This window comes from Delphinapterus leucas, chromosome 10 (assembly GCF_059928025.1).
Source record: "Delphinapterus leucas isolate spDelLeu-1000000601 "Yukka" chromosome 10, BTC_Dleu_Yukka2, whole genome shotgun sequence".
Lineage (NCBI taxonomy): Eukaryota > Metazoa > Chordata > Mammalia > Artiodactyla > Monodontidae > Delphinapterus > Delphinapterus leucas.
In genome coordinates, this window is record NC_143138.1 from 90312380 (window position 1) to 90333230 (window position 20851).

The 20851-nt window shown below is 38.6% G+C and overlaps 1 non-coding gene across 1 annotated transcript; it reads right to left on the reverse strand.

Moving 5' to 3' along the window:
- Positions 1–8953: 8953 nt before the first annotated feature.
- On the reverse strand, positions 8954–9059 carry LOC115803165 (U6 spliceosomal RNA). The gene has a single exon (XR_004023835.2). It is a non-coding gene; the product is annotated as a U6 spliceosomal RNA (small nuclear RNA).
- Positions 9060–20851: the final 11792 nt, after the last annotated feature.

Consider the following 20851-nt stretch of genomic DNA (forward strand, 5'->3'; position numbering starts at 1 on the left):
TTATTCTCTGATCGCTGTGGCGAGAGTGGACATCGTTGTCTTGTTCATCTTAGAGGAAATGCTTTCAGTTTTTCACCATTGAGAATGATGTTTGCTGTGGGTATGTTGTATACGGCCTTTTTTATGTTGAGGTGGCTTCCCTCTGTGTCCATTTCCTGGCGAGTTTTTTTTATCATAAATGGGTGTTGAATTTTGTCAAAAGCTTTTTCTCCATCTACTGAGATGATCATATTTGTTCATATAGTGTATCACACTGATTGATTTGTGTATATTGAAGAATCCTTACATCCCTGGGATAAATCCCACTTGATCATAGTGTATGATCCTTTTAATGTGTTGTTGGATTCTGTTTGCTAGTATTTTGTTGAGGATTTTTTCATCTATATTAATCAGTGATATTGGTATGTAATTTTCTTTTTTCTAGTATCTATGTCTGGTTTTGGTATCAGGGTGATGGGGGTCTCGTAGAATGAGTTTGGGAGCGTGACTTCCTCTGCAATTTTTTGGAAGAGTTAGAGAAGGCTGGTTGTTACCTCTTCTCTAAATGTTGATAACATTCACCTGTGAAGCCATGTGGGCCTAGAGTTTTGTTTGTTGGAAGATTTTTAATCACAGTTTGAATTTCATTACTTGTGATTGGTTTGTTCATATTTTCTATTTCTTCCTGGTTCAGTCTTGGAAGCTTATACCATTCTAAGAATTTGTCTTTTCTTCCAGGTTGTCCATTTCATTGGCATAGAGTTTCTTGTAGCAGTTTCTTATCATGCTTTCTATTTCTGCAGTGCCTGTTGTAACTTCTCGTTTTTCATTTCTAATTTTATTGATTTGAGTGTTCACCCTCTTTTTCTTGATGTGTCTGGCTGAAGGTTTATCAATTTTGTTATCTTTTCAAAGAACCAGCTTCTAGTTTTATTGATCTTTGCTATTGTTTTCTTTGTTTCTATTTCATTTATTTCTGCTCTGATCTTTATGATTTCTTTCCTTCTACTAACTTTGGGTTCTTCTTTCTCTAGTTCCTTTAGGTTTAAGGTTAGAGTGTTTATTTGAGATTTTTCCTGTTTCTTGAGGTAGGCTTGTATAGCTATAAACTTCCCTCTTAGAACTGCTTTTGCTGCATCCCATAGGTTTTGGATCATCATGTTTTCATTGTCATTTGTCTCTAGGTATTTTTTAATTTCCTCTTCGATTTCTTCAGTGATCTCTTGGTTAGCTTCCATGTGTTTGTGTTTTTTTATATTTTCTTCCCTGTAATTGATTTCTAATGTTATAGAGTTGTGGTCAGAAGATGCTTGATATTTCAATTTTCTTCAATTTACCGAGGCTTGATCTGTGATTCAAGATGTGATCTATCCTGGAGAATGTTCTGTTTGCATTTGAGAAGAAAGTGTAATCTGCTGTTTTTGGATGGAATGTCCTATAAATATCAATTAAATCTATCTGGTCTATTGTGTCATTTAAAGCTTGTGTTTCCTTATTAATTTGCTGTCTGGATGATCTGTCCATTGGTGTAAGTGAGGTGTCAGTCCCCCTCTATTATTGTTTTACTGTCGATTTCCTCTTTTATAGGTGTTAACATTTGGCTTATGTATTGAGGTGTTCCTACGTTGGGCACATATATATTTATAATTGTTATATCTTCTTCTTGGACTGATCCCTTGATCATTATGTAGTATCCTTCCTTGTCTCTTGTAACATTCTTTATTTTAAAGTCTATTTTATCTGATTTGAGTATTGCTACTCCAGCTTTCTTTTGATTTCCCCTTGCATGGTACATCATTTTCCATCCCCTCACTTTCAGTCTGTATGTTACCCTAGGTCTGAAGTGGGTCTCTTGTAGACAGCATATATATGGGTCTTGTTTTAGTATCCATTCTGCGAACTTGTGTCTTTTGGTTGGAGCATTTAATCCATTCACATTTAAGGTAATTATCAATATGTATGCTCCTATTACCATTTCTTAATTGTTTTGGGTTTGTTTTTGTACATCTTTTTTTCTCTTGTGTTTCCCACTTAGAGAAGTTCCTTTAGCATTTGTTGTAAAGCTGGTTTGGTGGTACTGAATTCTCTTAGCTTTTGCTTGTCTGTAAAGCTTTTGATTTCTCCATCGAATCTGAATGAGTTCCTTGCTGGCAGAGTAATCTTGGTTGTAGTTTCTTCCCTCTCATCACTTTATGATAATCGTTCCACTCCCTTCTGGCTTGTAGAGTTTCTGCTGAGAAATGAGCTGTTAACCTTATGGGAGTTCCCTTGTATGTTATTTGTTCTTGTTGCTTTTAATAATTTTTCTTTATCTTTAATTTTTCTCAATTTGATTACTATGTATCTTGGCGTGTTTCTCCTTGGGTTTACCCTGCCTGGGACTCTCTGTGCTTCTTGGACTTGGGTGGCCATTTCCTTTCCCATATTAGGGAAGTTTTCAAATATAATCTCTTGAAATATTTTCTCAGGTCCTTTCTCTCTCTCTTCTCTTTCTGGGACCCCTATAATGCGGATGTTGGTGCGTTTAATGTTGTCCCAGAGGTCTTTAAGGCTGTCTTCATTTCTTTTCTTGCTTGTTCTTTATTCTGTTCTGTGGCAGTGAATTCCACCATTCTGTCTTCCAGGTCACTTATCCGTTCTTCTGCCTCAGTTATTCTATTGATTCCTTCTCGTGTGTTTTTCACTTCAGTTATTGTATTGTTCACCTCTGTTTGTTTGTTCTTTAATTCTTCTAGGTGCTTGTTCTTTAATTCTTCTAGGTCTTTGTTAAACATTTCTTGCATCTTCTCGATCTTTGCCACCACTCTTTTTCCAAGGTCCTGGATCGTCTTCACTATCATTATTCTGAATTCTTTTCCTGGCATGTTGCCTATCTCCACTTCATTTAGTTGTGTTTCTGGGGTTTTATCTTCTTTCAGTCATCTGGTACATAGTCCTCTGACTTTGCATTTTGTCTATCTTTCTGTGAATGTGGTTTTCATTCCACAGGCTGCAGAATTGTAGTTCTTTTTTCTTCTGCTGTCTGCCCTCTCGTGGATGAGGCTATCTCAGAGCCTTGTGCAAACTTCCTGATGGGAGGGATTGGTGGTGGGTAGAGCTGGGTGTTGCTCTGGTGGGCAGAGCTCAGTAAAACTTTAATCTGCTTGTCTGCTGATTGGTGGGGCAGAGTTCCCTCCCTGTTGGTTGTTTGGCCTGCCTGAGGTGACCCAGAACTGGAAACTACTGGCTCTTTGGTGGGGCTTACGGTGGACTCTGGGAGGTTCAGGCCAAGGAGTACTTACCAGAACTTCTGCTGCCAGTGTCCTTGTCCCTGCAGTGAGCCACAGGCATGCCCCACCTCTGCAGGAGACCCTCCAAGACTAGCAGGTAAGTCTGGTTCAGCCTCCTATGGGGTCACTGCTTCCTCCTGGTTCCTGCTGTACACACTACTTTGTGTGTGCCCTCCGAGAGTGGAGTCTCTGTTTCCCCCAGTCCTGTAGACATCCTGCAATCAAATTCCACTAGGCTTCAGAGTTTGATTCTTTGGGAATTCCTCCTCCCATTGCTGGGCCCCCAGGTTGGGAAACCTGACGTGGGGCTCAGAACCTTTACTCCAGTGGGTGTACTTCTGTGTTATAATTGTTCTCTAGCTTGTGAGTCTCCCACCCAGCCATTATAGGATTTGATTTTACTGTGATTGCACCCCTCCTACCGTCTAATTGTGGCTTCTCCTTTGTCTTTGGATGTGGGGTAATTTTTTGGTGAGTTCCAGTGTCTTCCTGTCAATGACAGTTAGTTGTGATTCCGGTGCTCTCACAAGAGGGAGTGAGCACAGGTCCTTCTACTCTGCCAACGTGAACCAATCCCAAGTCCATGATTTCTTTTAAAATTTTCCATCTATTTGCTGTAGTTTTTACACTCAGGGTTTCTTATCTCTTCCACAATGAATACCGCATGTTTTAAAAAATTTTATGAAATATGTGAAGAGAAAAAGAACAAAAAAATTACGAAACACTTTCTTTGGTATCTAGAAGAGCTTTGACTATGCAAATGGATGAGCTAAAAGGATACTGGGGACCCCTGGTTTTCCAATCCACATTTTTATAACCACTGCATTAGAATAAAACAACAGAAGTATGAAATCCTCAGCCTATGTTTGGTATTGTTAAAGGCCAATGAAAGTGCTAATATAACCCATCATGGCTTACAGCCAGCTTCTGTAAATAGAATTCATGGTACAAATGAATTAGTGCATGTAAAGCACTTACAACAGACATAATAAATATAGTCTGTCAGGAAAGCTATATATAGCATAGTAATTAAGAGCACAGCCTGAAGGCTGCATTGGTTCAAATCCTTGCTCTGCCACTGTCAACTTGAATACATTACATCTCTGCATCTCACTGTTCTTATCTGTAACACTGAGATATTAATAATGACATCTCATGAAGTTTTATGAGGATTATATAAATTAATAAAACAGCGTCTTGTACAGATTATGAACTATGAAATGTTTATTCTTAATTATTGCTATTTTTTAGTTCCTAGAGACAGATGTAATCTTATCAATAAATTTTAGGGCTTTGTTACTTTCATTCATTTAATAAATATTCATTGATTCATGTACCAACTTCAAGACACTGCCCAAATAATAAGAGGACTAAAAAAGGAAACAGGGGCTTCCCTGGTGGCGCAGTGGTTGAGAGTCTGCCTGCTGGTGCGAAGGACACAGGTTCGTGCCCCCGTCCGAGAGGATCCCGCGTGCCACGGAGCAGCTAGGCCCGTGGGCCGTGGCCACTGGGCCTGCGTGTCCGGAGCCTGTGCCCCGCAACGGGAGAGGCCACAACAGTGAGAGGTCCACGTGCCGCAAAAAAAAAAAAGGAAACAGGATGTGACTTTTGTGATGGAAATTGTGTAATGTAAAAGATAAGATTTTGCATATATGTTAGTAGTATACTGAAGAAAATGAAAGCTAGTACAAGATAGTAAAATCTCAAAATAAAAGAGTTATTTCCATGAATTTTTGAAAGACGTCATTTTGAGCCGTACCCAGAAGGGTGTCAGCATTGAACCACAGAGATGGCTGATGTTACTAAAGGGTTACCTATGCTTTGAAAAGAGATTTGTAGATCTATGTTTATATATGAGAACATCACATACCTGCAGACATTCATGCGAATGTAAACGCGACTTTCACACATGGGTTAACAAATTCCAACCAGTCTCCCAAAATTACCTAGGAGAGAAAAAGACCTGTTTCATTTTAACCATTTTGGGAAATTTTCACAAAAATATGTTTAATTTAGAATGAATTTAAAATGAACAAAATATTGAGTCCTGTGGACTGACCAGCAAAATAAAACCCAAATGCAAGTCATTTAGCTACTCTGCTTTCCGCCTAGGTGTTTTTCTTTCTTTAATATTTCCTGTAAGTTAGGGCTCTTTCATCTTTTATTTGCAGCATAAAAGCCTACGTGGGCATCTCTTAACTCCTAAGTTAGCTGTCTGTTTGGAAAAGACAACCTGAACGTGGCTGTGGTGAGAAGTGCTGCTCCATCTAGTTGGCTGTAGACCCTTTACAGCTGGAGCCCCTTTTACAGTGCTGAAGTGGCTGCCACACTCAGCAGAAGTCCCTCAGTTGTACTCTTATTTTTTTAATAAACGGGGAAAAACGAGGTATGGTAAGTTGCCCTTTTCAGTATGGTTTCTCCCCATTCTCCCTGTCCAAATAGAAATATAAAAGAAATCTTGTCATGTATAAAGGTCTATTTCACATTGCCTAAGAGGAAAAGAGAAGAAGTTGAGGAGTGAAGCCAATTAGGGGAAATGGGAGGTAAAGAGGTAAGGCCAGTGGGTCCTCATAAATGCCCCCAATGTGAGGATTTTTACCTATTTTATCCACATAGAATGACTTGCAAAAGCCTTTGTTGTTTTTTTTTACAATTCATAGGCTTCCCACTGATTATTTCCTATGGTCAATTGCCCCCTACAGTGAAAACCTTCTATCGGGAACTAAGCAAGCTCAAAAAACTGCCTGATGTGTAATAAAGCACTTTTTTGCTAACATCAGTTCCATCTATACATACCACTTTTTTTCTTTCCTACACCTTCACCCCCTTCCGTACATTCCTTTGAGCTGTACAGAAGCCAATGAGGATGAAATAATTAGAATGTGTGTCTGCTGCACAAAAGTCCTTCTCCATGGGCACAGTTTTCCCCTGATCTTTTATAGAAAGCATAGTGTGTTTACATACACATCCATAGGCCGGTACTAGATATACAGAATTTGCCATCCCATTGTACACTTAGTTTTTCTATAGTCTCTGAGGACTTGATTTTGGTTAAAAAAACAAACTATTAGAAGTTTTAAAAATGCTTTTTATTTCAAAAAACCAAAAATACAAAATGAGAAATGACTATACACTATAACCTCAAAAATGAATATTGTCAAGGACCAAGATAAATAATAGCCCAAAATATAGTGAAAAAATTTTCAATTGAAATATAGAAAATGGGAACATTCAATTACCTCCTGGAGAACAGTGGGTTTCCTCCCAAGCCTCCACTGAAAAATATGATGTGAAACTGTTTCCACTGTTTTTCTATTAAAAATCTTCCAATGGACTTCTGTGGTGGCGCAGTGGTTAAGAATCCTCCTGCCAATGCAGGGGACACGAGTTCGAGCCCTAGTGTGGGAAGATCCCACATGCCGTGGAGCAACTAAGCCCGTGTGCCACAACTACTGAGCCTGTGCTCTAGAGACCACGAGCCACAGCTACTGAGCTCATGTGCCACAACTACTGAAGCCCACGTGCCTAGAGCCTGTGCCTCACAAGAAGCCACTGCAATGAGAAGCCTGTACAATGCAACAAAGAGTAACCCCCGCTCACCGCAACCAGAGAAAGCCCGCGTGAAGCAACAAAGACCCAACACAGCCAAAAATAAATAAATAAATAAATTTATATTAAAAAAAAAAATCTTCCAGTTCAGTTTTCCTGTACTGACCCAATTCCCTGGTACTTAGGGCAAGGCTGTTTTTTAGTTTGGGCTTTTTCTTTTTCTTCTGTGCATGTGTGATTGCTTATCTGTCCAGAATAGTCTTATTTGCGTGCCAGATAACTCTTCAATCTACAGCCTCCTTTTGATACGTTCAGATTAGGCCCCCATTAACTTTTTTAAATCTCATATTTTCATAATGGACAAACTCATCTAAAAGATCCTTCTAGGATAATATCCAAAATCCGTGCATGGCCAAAAAGCCTTCCGTGATTCATTCCCCTAGGGTACTACAAATTCCCACTTTTACCAAACTATTTATGCTTTAAGAAGACACCATGTTTTTTGATTTCTCTATACCTGTTTTAGTTGCTAGTGCCTCTTCCGAAAATATTTATACTTATCTTGTCTTCCTGGAAAACTACTACTATCTTTCAAAACCTAAAATAAATATTTTTTGCCCAGGAAGCTTTTCTCTGTCCAGCATTCTGGTTGTAGGAAACTGTTGCCTATATGGATCATAATACATGTCATTTGCAACATTGGAGGCAAATGTCCCTTGTTTGCTGCATATTAGTTTCAGAATAGGTTTTACTCTTCTGGAGGTAGAAAGATTTGGCTTAAGTCCAAAAGGATTCCTTTTTGTCACAGATCCACACATGCTGTTGAGTTTTATGTGTGCATCAGTAACAACAATGACATCGATTATATATATATATATATATATATATATACACATACACACACACACAAATATTCACACACACAACCAGTGTAAAGGAAGCTTCAAAACTTCCCTCAAATAATAATTTTTTTCTTTTTTTTTTTTTTCTCTCTCTACCCTCACTTAGACAGCTTGGAACCTTCTCTTTTCAATGTGTTCATTGGAATCTTCTCTTTTCAATGTGTTCATTATTGCTTCCTCTGCTTAGCTCACCTATAATGCAATTAAATTAGCACAGGTATGCAAACTACTCACAAATTATGTATACCCGACAAGCCAAGTGCATAAAAATCTAGGGTCAAGATCACAAGAATGACTCAGTAAACTCAATCAGCTCCTCCCGTCTTTTTTGCAGCTCTGTATTTTATATGTACATTAATTTGCCTGAAGTTGCTGTATTGACTTAATGGAATGCTGCTGACCATATTGAGACATTAAAATTCTGCCATTTAACCGAATTAAAGAGATTAAAATAATCAGGTTTGGCTGTGCTATTGTTATAGCACATATTTATACTTTTACATATTTAAAAGTAGAGTGGCCAATGTGATTCAAGTTGCCATTTAATGGCTCATCATGCATAATTAAACTAGCCTAAGCTAACCTACAATGACTGAATGGAAGTAATATGCCTTGGTTGTCAAGAGTACAGACTTTGACATCAGAAATAGAGCCTCAAGATTTAGCTTTACCATTTTTAGCTTTGTAACCTTGGGTAGGTCACTTAACCTGTCATTGTTCAAAAGGTAAAAATGGATTTTTAGCAGTGACTTCTTCATAGGGTTGGTATGAACAATCAATGAAATAAGGAATTTGAAATGCCAGTACAATACCTAGCGTGCGGTAAGCAATCTGGGCATGTTCTTGGATACTTTTCCCTCTAGTGCTGCTCTTCTTCCAGCTGCAATATTTGTAAAGTCAGTTTTATCTGTGGGCCTCCATTTTCTCATGAACTCTTCAATTTATAAATATGTGATTTTCCAATGCAGTTGCATCTGTTATATAAGGTACAATAAGCTTATGCTTAGTGCTCTATTTGTTCAACCTTAGTTATATATAAGGCAGTCAAACCTGCAAACCCCAGAGTTAAATCATTGTTTCAGTCTTCTCACAGCACTCATTTTAAAAATTAAAGCATGTTTAATATTCAATAAAATACAATGATCTTGTGTTCAGTTTAATAAGTTTTTATAGTTGTAGTCACTCAAAACAAGATATAAAACATTTCCATTATCCCAGGTAGTTTCTCATGTCTTTTTTTCAATAAAAAAAGAAGAAAAAATGGAATGTCTCAAAAACATTTGTGTCATCCTTATGCAAGTCCTATGCTCATCTTCTTTGTATCAGGCCAATTTTACTTCATTTTGCCAAAGTGGGCACTACCCATTGCATTTCTGATTACCTCCCTTATTCTCTCAGATGCAGCAGAAATTATAAAAAAGAGAAAGAACAATTAACCCAGAAATACTCGAGCCAATCTAAGATCAGCAAACTCTTGGTGAGTATAGAGCTGCTCCTCCACCCCCAGCCACTTAAAAGCACAAATCTCTGTTTTACAAGATGTCTTTATAACATTAATGATATTTTAGAGGGAGAAGATAGGAAATCTTTTAGAGAAATGGTGGTGCCCAAGCAGAGAATAGTGGAGTTTCACTCATCACCCTTCAGAGTCTGATTCTCAGTTCTGTGGTGTTGGAGACTAGGTTTTCTTGGCACAGAGTTGATCAGGTCTTATGGACAAACACTTACTGAGCAAATTTATATGACTTTATATATAAATCAGAAAAAAAATTTATATTAATATATTAGTACATTAATAATATATTATTATAATGGATTGTTTTTCACTTAACAGAATATTTACATTCATTATCTAGGATACTTTATTCCAGTTTTTCTCAACTTTTATTTTATTTTCACTCTCCTTTTGCCACAAAGGGGCCCACTCAGTCCCCCACCCATGAAGCTTTAATACCATATATATTCTGTATATTTATTCACATACGTAGTCCTGTGCTTTATACATAAAAAGTAACACTTTTTTCACCATCCTCTCCACTCCTTGGAACTAATTTTCACCTCCTTGGGGATGATATTGACTCATTGTGGGTGTATACCCTAGTTCTTGTTTCCTGCTACCTGGCAGTATGGATTATTGAATAATCATGTCATCTCATTTTCTGTATTTCTGTTACTTTGCCATCTGGGGCCTTGCTGACCCTGGAGGGTCTGCCCCTCCCAGGGCTACCCAGTTTCTAGAGACACCATTGAGCTGTCTTTCATATGCAAACCAACCTATTAGAGTCCATACCCAAACCACCTCCTTTATTGGGATCTCACACTCTGGGCCACTATTCCCCAGCCCTAATCACCTCAGGGGCAGTTATCAGACAACTAGAGACAGACCCTAGACCCCAGAGGCTGCTGAAAGTATTCAAACTAGTCAATCCTAAACCTTCTTAGCCTGCCTTCCCTGTTTCTTCCTATGGAAATCACAATACAAGCTCTCGCCTCCACTTCCTCTGCCTCCTGACTGACATTGGTGCTTCCCTGTGTAGGCTTGCATGGCATGGAATCTCCCCTGCTTTTGGGAGCTGTAACAAACTTTTTTTTTTTTTTTTAACATCTTTATTGGAGTATAATTGCTTTACAATAGTGTGTTAGTTGCTGCTGTATAACAAAATGAATCAGTTATACATATACATATGTCCCCCATCTCTTCCCTCTTGCATCTCCCTCCCTCCCACCCTCCCTATCCCACCCCTCTAGGTGGTCACAAAGCACCGAGCTGATCTCCCTGTGCTATGTGGCTGCTTCCCACTACCTATTGTACATTTGGTAGTGTATATATGTCCATGCCACTCTCTCACTTCGTCCCAGCTTACCCTTCCCACTCCCCGTGTCCTCAAGTCCCTTCTCTACATCCGTGTCTTTATTCCTGTCCTGCCCCTAGGTTCTTCAGAAGAGTCCATATATATGTGTTAGCATACGGTATTGCAGTAGATGGACCTAGAGTCTGTCATACAGGGTGAAGTAATTCAGAAGGAGAAAAACAAATACTGAACTATCTTTTTAATGGCAGTCATCTCCTAAATCTGTTGTTCTTACTATACCTGAATAATAATAAAACCTACATTTTAAAACAATTAGGTATCAAGAAGTTGGTTGGCCAGCATAAAAAATGGATAGTCTTGAGACTGTGTTAGAGTTATGGTGAAGTCTTATAAATCCTCCCTGTCCCTTACAGAGTACTATCCTTACTGATTTCTACACTAGTGTGAGAACTGAAAAGTGATTAATGTATGACTTTAGCAGTCAGGCTTTTGGGTTTCAAACCTTAAATTGGCCACTTCTTAGCTATGTAATCTTTTTCTCTTTTTCTTTTTAAATTGAAGTGTAGTTGATTTACAATGTTGTGTTAACTTCAGGTATACAGCAAAGTGTTTCACATATATACACATATATATGTATATACATTCTTTTTCAGATTATTTTCCATTATAGGTTATTATAAGATATTGAATATAGTTCCTTATGCTATACAGTAAATCCTTATTGTTTATCTATTTTATATATAGTAGTATATACCTGCAAGTCCCATACTGCTGATTTATCCCTCCCCCCACCTTTCCCCTTTGGTAACCATAATATTGTTTTCTAAGTCTGTAAGTCTGGTTCTATTTTGTATATAGCTTTGTTTGTATTATTTTTTAGATTCCACATATAAGTGTTATATAATATTTGTCTTTCTCTGTCTGATGTACTTCACTTAGTATGATAATCTCTAGGTCCATCCATATTGCTGCAAATGGCAATATTTCATTCTTTTTTATGCCTGAGTTATATTCCATTTTATATAAAAATAGCACATCTTCTTTATCCATTCATCTGTGGATGGACACTTAGGTTGCTTCCATGTCTTGGCTATTGTAAACAGTGCTGCAACGAACATTAGGGTGCATGTATCCTTTTGGTTTTTTTAGTATAAATTTATTTATTTATTTTATTTTTGGCTGAGTTGGGTCTTCGTTGACGCACATGAGCTTTCTCCAGTTGTGGTGAGCAGGGGCTACTCTTCATTGCAGTGTGTGGGCTTCTCATTGCAGTGGCTTCTCCTGTTGCAGAGCATGGGCCCTAGGCATGTGGGCTTCAGTAGTTGTGGCACATGGGCTCAGTAGCTGTGACTTGTGGGGTCTAGAGCACAGGCTCAGTAGTTGTGGCACATGGGCTTTGTTGCTCCACGGCACGTGGGATCTTCCCGGACCAGGGATCGAACCAGTTACCCCTGCATTGGCAGGCAGATTCTTAACCACTGCTCCACCAGGAAAGTCCAAGGGTGCACTTATACTTTCGAGTTAGAGTTTTTATTTTTTCCGGATATACGCTCAGGAGTGGGATTGCTGGGTCATATGGTAACAAGATTTTTACTTTTTTAAAAGAATCCCCATACTGTTTTTCATAGTGGCCGCACCAGTTTACATTCACACCAACAGCTTAGGAGGGTTCCTTTTTCTCCATACCCTCTCCAGCATTTATTATTTGTAGACTTTTTGATGATAGCCATTCTGACTGGTGTAAGGAGGTACTTCATTGTAGTTTCGATTTGCATTTCTCTAATGATTAGTGACATTGAGCATCTTTCATGTGCCTGATAACCATCTCGATGTCTTCTTTGGAGAAATGTCTATTTAGGTCTTCTGCCCATTTTTTGATTGTTTTTTTGATATTGAGTTGTATGAGCTGTTTGTATATTTTGGAAATTAAGCCCTTTTCGGTCACATTATTTGCTAATATATTCTCCCAGTCCATAGGTCATCTTTTGATTTTGTTACAGTTTTCTTTGCTGTGCAAAAGCTCGTAAGTTTGATTAAGTCTCATTTGTTTATTTTCGCTGGTATGTCTTTTGCCTTTGGAAACTGATCTAAGAAAATACTGTTATGATTTATGTCAGAGAATATTTTATGTTCTCTTCTCAGCCATGTGATCTTAAACCTCATTAGTTTGCTGTGAGGATTAAATAATATGTCTGCAAAGTTCTGGAGTTGCCAAGATCACCCTCACTTCTGGTGCTAACTGCAAATTCAGGAGGTCCCAAGATCACCTCATGGGAATTCCCTGGCAGTCCAGTGGTTAGGAATCCTGACTCCATGCTTCCACTGCAGGGGGCCCAGTTTCGATCCCTGGGTGGGGAACTAGCATCCCACAAGTTGCATGGTGAGGCCAAAAAGAAAAGTAAAAGCTCAATCCAAGATCACTCTTAAGCTTGATAATTCCCTTAAAGGACTCACAGAAATCTGCAAAGCCACTATACTGACTGGTACAGTTTATTACAGTGAAAACATACTGATTCAAATTAGCCCAGGGAAGAGACACATAGGGCAGAGTCCAGAAGAATTCCATGTGCACAGCCTTCAGGTGTGCTCTCCTAGTGGAACCGTGCAGAGTGCTTATTTCTAGGAAAGATGCATTACCATATGCAGGGAAGCACGCTCAGTCTTGATGTGGAGTCTTTACTGGGGCTCAGTCATGTAGACTAGTTGACTGCCCGTGTGCCTTACCTTAGGCTAAAGCCCTTCCAGAGGTCAAGCTGATACTGCAGGGCCCAGTCTTGCTTTACCTCCCACCCTCTGCACCACCAATCACATTGTTAGCCTAGACTATCCAGCATGGTCTAGGCCCTAAGTAAACAGACATTCTTACCAGGTCTGACAGCCCAAGGGCTTAGAGATTACCTCTAGGGCAATGAGCTGAACATCCCTTTGGGCAAGTCTAATCTTTACTGAATGTACACAAGTTGATACACTCATTAAATGCACATAACCATTAATATTTTATTGTTTTAGTGGCCATGCTAGAGTCTCTCCTGCCGAAAGAGTACTATAAAAACACTTCCAGGGGCTTCCAGTGGTTGAGAGTCCGCCTGCCGGTGCAGGGGACACAGGTTTGTGTCCCAGTCCGGGAAGATCCCACATGCTGCGGAGCGGCTGGGCCCGTGAGCCATGGCCGCTGAGCTTGCGCGTCTGGAGCCTGTGCTCCGCAACGGAAGAGGCCTCAGCAGTGAGAGGCCTGTGTACCATAAAAAAAAAAAAACAAAAAAAAAACCGCTTCCAAATACTTACTCCTTTTGTTCTTCTTTTCTGGGTCTAAGCAGACACTTCTATGTTGTTAAGAGGCTTTTTAGTTATTCATAGTTACATGTACCAGATTAAAACTCATAGCTTTGGTTAGACCCACCCTAGTTTTGTCTTGTTACTTTACCCCTTGAATGACCTGGGTGTTGCCAGACCTTTTCAGGTATATATTTATAGACAACCCATGGGGCTATTTTGATGGTTGATCTCATTCATTATATATTGGATCTTACTAATCTCACCTTTAGTGTAATCTTATTTCCATGTTGCTTAGGGATTTATCACTTTAACTTCCTATATTCCACACAAGAACCTATACCCACTATTTCAGCAGCCAAAGATTTTTTTCATGAGCAGCACTAAAAGCTCACACAAAACTCAGCAGCAAGTAATTCCTTTTTAGGCAGCTTGAAAAGGTGCTCTCTTTGTCATAAAGCAAAAAGAAACAATGAAAGGTTAGGTTCTTACTGCCCCATCTCATTATTGTTAATGAAACACTCCAAATTAATTTGCTTCTGCTTATGGGAATATCTCCCTTAACCTTGGTGATTCAATGAGAAAGAATTTGTTTTAGAGATAGGCATTGCTTAACAGCATTTGGCATCTGCTCAGGCTGAACAATCATCCAGAGAGCATGTATCTTCTTTCTTTCTTTAGTGTAGTGATCACCGCAAAAATAGTACATGGAGTATGGTACAGAAAACCTTTAGCATGGTGGTTGGTGTAGAGGCTTTTATTAGCAGTAGGGGCTCTTTAGTTAAGTACCTGGGTTTACCCTGGAACAAGTCTACTTCTGACTTCAGACAAATAGTAATATCACTTTCTTCTTTTCAGATCCAAAAGAAAAAAGGGTTTCTTTGTTTATCTGTTTTGTTTTCTGCTGTTTGCTGTACCTCTAAAAGTGACTGGCCCAGAGGAAGCACAAAATAAATATGTGTTGTTGAATGAACAAAGGGTTGTGATGAGGGTAAACTGCTATCATGTATGCAAAGCCCTTAGACCAGGGCCTGGCACATAGTAAGCTCTCAGTAGATATTCATTTAAAAAACATACAGTTAAGACAAAAACAGATTAAATCCTTTATACTTAATAAAGAGTTCAGTGATGGGTTTATAGGAAATCAATTAATTATAATATTAGATTCCTATTTTTATTGTCCATTTATTTATTTATTCACCAAGTAAGTATCCAGCAATGATCATATGCACTATTACAGGTCCTGAGGATTCAGAGGTAAACAAAAATAGCCAAAAATAAAGCACGTCCATGAAACATTCTGCCCAGCCCAGGGCAGTTCCTATATGTCTATCAATAACCAATCCCTGAGGAAGAAGAAACCTATAGAACAGTGATGAAAACAGAGTATTCAAATTATTAACTTTATTATTAATCTTTTGGCATTTCTGTATCCATCAGATTCTCTAAAACTCTTGAGATACAAAAGCATTTTCTCTGAGACAAGAGATTATTCAGAGACTCTCCTCTTTACTGCCAACGTTTGCCCTAGAGAATTTCTCAACTAGTTCTTTCAGATTATAGACATAATTGGCTATTAGTTATTTTAGTGGCATTGTTCTTGATATACATCAAAGCATCATCTCTGGGCCCTCTGAAAAGCAAGTTGTCTGTTTCTGATTAATCTGTGGCTGGTCACTGAGGATACTGAAGCAGCTCCTGGTTAATTAGACCATTTTATCTCTAACCTCATCTATTTTCTGAATGTAATAGTGATAGAGGTGCCAGCAGTTCCAAGCACAGCCCTGAAACCTTGCTAATCAGCAACTGTGATTTGCTAGTGGTACCACTGTTTGAATTGTTAAAGCCAAATTGTTATGAGAGGTTATGCATAAGTGGACATTTTTATCTCCAAGTCAATTATGCATTTAATGAAACTTAAGGAGCTTATAAAGTTAAATAAGTAAATAAATAGAAAGCAGCACCTACAGCACTTAGTGATGCAAGTCAGGTGCACCCTCCCCACCCCCACTCCCAGGACACACGCACAACATGATAAAATAGAGAAATGTGTACTTACATGGAAAGGAAGCACACATAGTGACAAAGAGTGTAGGCTCCTTATATTATCAGCTGTGTGAACATGGGCAAGTCACAGTCCTCTGAATGTCATCCTTCTTATCTGTCAAATGGACATAATATTAATAACTACAGGGTTGTTATAGGGTTGTATAAGGATTAAAATGCATTAAATACTATTTTATAAAATATTTCATACAGTGTCTGCTCTGTAATGTGTGCTGATTATATGTTAGTTTTTATTATTCTAGGAAATGATTCCATCCTCCCAGAATAGGCCAGAATGCAAAGAGAAACTGAAAGGCAGAGAAAGAAATGAGTTTTATATGAAGTATTTGAAGCTCATCTTCCCCAACATTTCCCAAAAACTGTCCATAAAAAACAAAGAAACAAAGAAACAAACATATCATAAGCTGCTATTTAAAAATAAAAAATCTGCCTTCAAGTAAGTTTGGGACACATTGAATATAGATTGCCTCTTTTTTTAAATAAATTTATTTATTTATTTTTGGCTGCATTGGGTCTCTGTTGCTGTGTGCGGGCTTTCTCTACTTGCAGTGAGCAGGGGCTACTCTTTGTTATGGTGTGCTGGCTTCTCATTACGGTGGCTTCTCTTGCTGCGGAGCACGGCTCTAGGCCCGCGGGCTTCAGTAGTTCTGGCATGCTGGCTCAATAGTTGTGGCTCACGGGCTCTAGAGTGCAGGCTCAGTAGTTGTGGTGCACACGCTTAGCTGCTCCACGGCATGTGGGATCTTCCCAGACCAGGGCTCGAACCCATGTCCCCTGCATTAGCAGGAGGATTCTTTTTTTTTAAATTAAATTTATTTATTTATTTATATTTTTAATTTTTGGCTGCGTTAGGTCTTCACTGCTGCGCACAGGCTTTTCTAGTTGCGGCGAGTGGGGGCTACTCTTTGTTGTGGTGCGCGGGCTTCTCATTGCAGTGGCTTCTCTTGTTGAGGAGCGTGGGCTCTACATGCACGGGCTTCAGCAGTTGTGGCTCCTGAGCTCTAGAGTGCAAGCTCAGTAGTTGTGGCACACAGCCTTAGTTGCTCTGCAGCACGTGGAATCTTCCCGGGCCAGGGCTCGAACCCATGTCCCCTGCATTGGCAGGCGGATTCTTAACCACTACGCCACCAGGGAAGTCCTAGGTTGCCTCTTGCACCTTAAGGAATAACAATTCTTATTTTAGTGTTGAAAGTGTCTGAGAAATCTGCAACAGCTCTAATAAAAGAAATAATTCAAAAAAATGCTGAGCTAAGTGCTGTGGGCTCAACAGTGTCCTCCACAACATTTATGTCCACCTACAAACTAAGAATGAGATTATATTTGGCAATAGGGTCTTCGAAAATGTAATTAATTAAGATAAAATCTTAACAGATTTTGATTGGGTCCTAAATCCAATGACTGGAGTCCTCTTAGAAGAAAACACACAGAGAAACAGAAGGTGGTGATGTGAAGATGGATGCAGAGATTGAAGTGATGTGTCTATGCGCCAAGTAAAACCAAGGATGGCCAACAACCACTAGACCCTAGGATGGAGGCATTGGAAGATTTCTAGAAGCCTCAGACCCTCCAGAAAGAATCAACCCTGACGACAGTTTCATTTTAGACTTTAAGCCTTTTGGAACTGTGAGAGAACACATTTGTTGGTTTGAGCCTCTCAGTTATCGGTAATTTGTTATGGCGGCCCTTGGAAACATGTATATGGTATTACAAAATGGCCATTTGAAATGTGGAAAATGCCAATAAATATAGCTCAATAAAAGCTTTTTCTCTCTTCTTCCCATTTGTTTTTGTTCCAATTTTTGGTGATGGGGGGGGTGACAAATTGTACAGAGTGGGTGGAGAAAACACTGCAAAACACTGTCACTGAGTTAAATTATGACTCAAAAGTGAGCTCTCCATTATTTTTTCTGTTATCACTTGTGCTCTTGTCAACAAAAGTCCTTGGCATTTGTGAATTATTGGTGTTTGTGAAAAGTTTACAAAGCAGTCAGCTTCTTCTATGCTACCTCTAGAAGAAACAAAAGAAAGGATAAAATAGGTAATAGCCAATATACCATAGCAATGTTTGCTAAATGTCAGTTAGTCTCTCTGCTAGAATTCTGTTTTTATTTCTTTGTCTAGAAAATAAAGCACATATTTTGTTTGTTTGTTTGTTTGTTTGTTTGCAGTACGCGGGCCTCTCCTGTTGCGGAGCACAGGCTCCAGACGCACAGGCCCAGTGGCCATGGCTCACGGGCCTACCCGCTCCGCAGCATGTGGGATCTTCCTGGACTGGGGCACGAACCTGTGTCCCCTGCATTGGCAGGTGGACTCTCAACCACTGTGCCACCAGGGAAGCCCTAAAGCACATATTTTTAATCCAGTCCTTTCTGGAGCAGCATCCAGTGATTACTATGTGAATTGAGTCTAACAGTATATGTGACACTTGCTCGGTCACTGGACAGCAAAGGTACCTCCAAAGAAGAGCCAAGATCATGGCATCAGAAGAAGCCAGAGACATTTGGACCCTTTGTGGACAGATAGGCAAATAAAGAAAACAGTAGATTTGCCCTAAGTCTAGTTCTTTCTTGTAAATGAAAAATGTTGCCTACCATATCATTAAACAAAGGATGTTGCAGCAGCCATCAAGCCACTACAGCCACCCTGACGGTGAGCCCTGAAGGAACTCAGGATGGAGACAAATGGGCTGCCCACCAAGCCCTCAGCCACTGCAGCCACCCACAGCAGTGCACCCTGAGGGGACTCTGGACGGGAAAGAACAGGATACTGGCCCTAGGTAGCTAAGGTGCATATCAAAGGAATGATTTCAATGCGTCCAAACTTTTGCATGTTCCAATACAGAGAAAAGTGCTTAATTCAAAAACGGTAATCTTTTGATGTTCTGACTACCTGGTCTTTGTTGCAAACACCCCTATGTATCCTGGCTCTTCCCTTACTTCTTTGGAGCAGTCCCTCAGAGCGATCTGAGAATCTGTCTCCTGTACTTGAAGTCCTCAGAAAATTTGATGAATAAAACATAACTCTCAACTTTTAGGTTGTGCTTTTTTTTTCAGTAGACCTTCTTATCTGGAGAGCACTTCATATCTGGGCTCTCTGTTAAGCTCCTTAAATACAAGCATGGCAGCTACTGCTTCCTGGCAAATTTGCATGAGAATTTGGACATGTTTTTCCAACTGAAAAATGTAATCACAAACTTAAATCATGTTTATGGCTCCCCAAAGACCTCAGGATTAATTTCTTATTCTTTAAGGTAGCTAAAATTTCCTTCTTGATGTTACTTTGGATATCTATCTGTCTAGCCTCATCTCTTGTCAACTTTTTCCTTAGCAAGGATTCTGTGAGTTCTCCAAATTCTCCTTAATTTCTCTCAACTCAGGGCATTTGCATTTACTTACTCTTTCTTCTTTCTAAATAATCTCTCTATTCCTAATTCCTGTATCTTCATGAGTTGTTAAGATCATGGCTTCTGATGTGAGACATACTAGTGTCAAAATTCTACCCTGTGTAAAATGGGGGAGAGTTAGCATTTTCCTCACAGAGTTAAGAATAAGATAACGAATGACAAGCTAGTACATCTAACAGTAAGTAAATTGTCAAAAATGTCATCATCCTCATCATCTTTCAAACCCTAGCTGGGACAGAATTTGTACTAGAGAGCGTTCTCTGATTTTATAACATTAAGTTAGATGAAAATTATCAATAATTATCAGAACAATCCAAACATTAATTCTCTTATACTCACTAATTCCAATTCTAGAAAATTATACTCATAATCATAAATATAGAAAAGGCATTTATTATTTCATTGTTTTGGTAATAGAAAACCAAAATATGGAACAATGTAAACATTTTCATTTAGATGCACCAGTCATATGATGGATTATTATGAAACTTTCAAAATGTATAGTTCCCTTAAAAATAAAATTTCACAAGTGCTAATTAAGAGCAGGGAAATGCTTATCTCATATTTTTAACTGAGTAATAGCAGATTAAAAATTAACAGGATAGTATATAGTAAAAAATCCTGGAATTATCGGTACCAATATCCTAATAGTAGTTATTTTGCCAAAATACAATTGGGTATTTTTTCTCTTCATGTTTGAGTATTGCAAATATTCCATAATGAGCATCTGTTGTTTATATAATGGCATAAAATTAAAACTTGAAACGATACTGGTTGAGTAAATAAAACTTTTTCCTATATGTCCATACCAGTCCCTGCCAATGAGATATGTGATGTATTTCTCTTGTCTAAATTTTCACCTATCGTAAAGAACATGGAAGCGGGTTGATAAAGAACATGAAGGGGAAAAAAATCAATAGGAAAGAGAAGAAGAAAAAGCCTGACGCATATTCATCTTTGTAAAATGTTTACAAAAGTCAATGTAGCATCACAGGATAAACTGTTTATGTTCAAACACTGAAGTGAAAAAACAAAAAAAAAGGCAAAATTCAGAACTAGCTGAACCTTGAAAGAATAAACAGAAAATGTCAAGTGCTTCTCTCACATAGGGAATCAGCCAGTTTCCCTACTCATAAAAGAAAAGAAAAAATCTTTTGTTGATTATGAGTCCAAAAAAATTGAACTCGTTTTTCTCATTTCTGTAAACTATCCCTGTCATTTAATCTTTATATTGGGAAGAAGACAATATAGCATAATGAATCAGGGGATGCTATTTCATTTTCTTATTTCACATTCAAGTCCGGTCTAATGTAATTATGGTGTTTATGAAGTTTAAACCGATGTAGCAAGAGAGAAATAAACAGAATAAGTGTTCATCCACTCTAAGGAGCATTTCTTGATAAGAAAGATCACATTGACAAGTACAGGAAATGCATGAGAGGTTTTTATCAATCAATAATTTTACATTTATAAGAAATTTTCATTGTGATAAATTGGAAACAATATAAATCTATTTCTAAATAAATAATTGTTTAACCAAAATGAGGCAACCTTAACAAAAATGTTTCAAAGTTACAGGGAGATAGAGGCAAAATG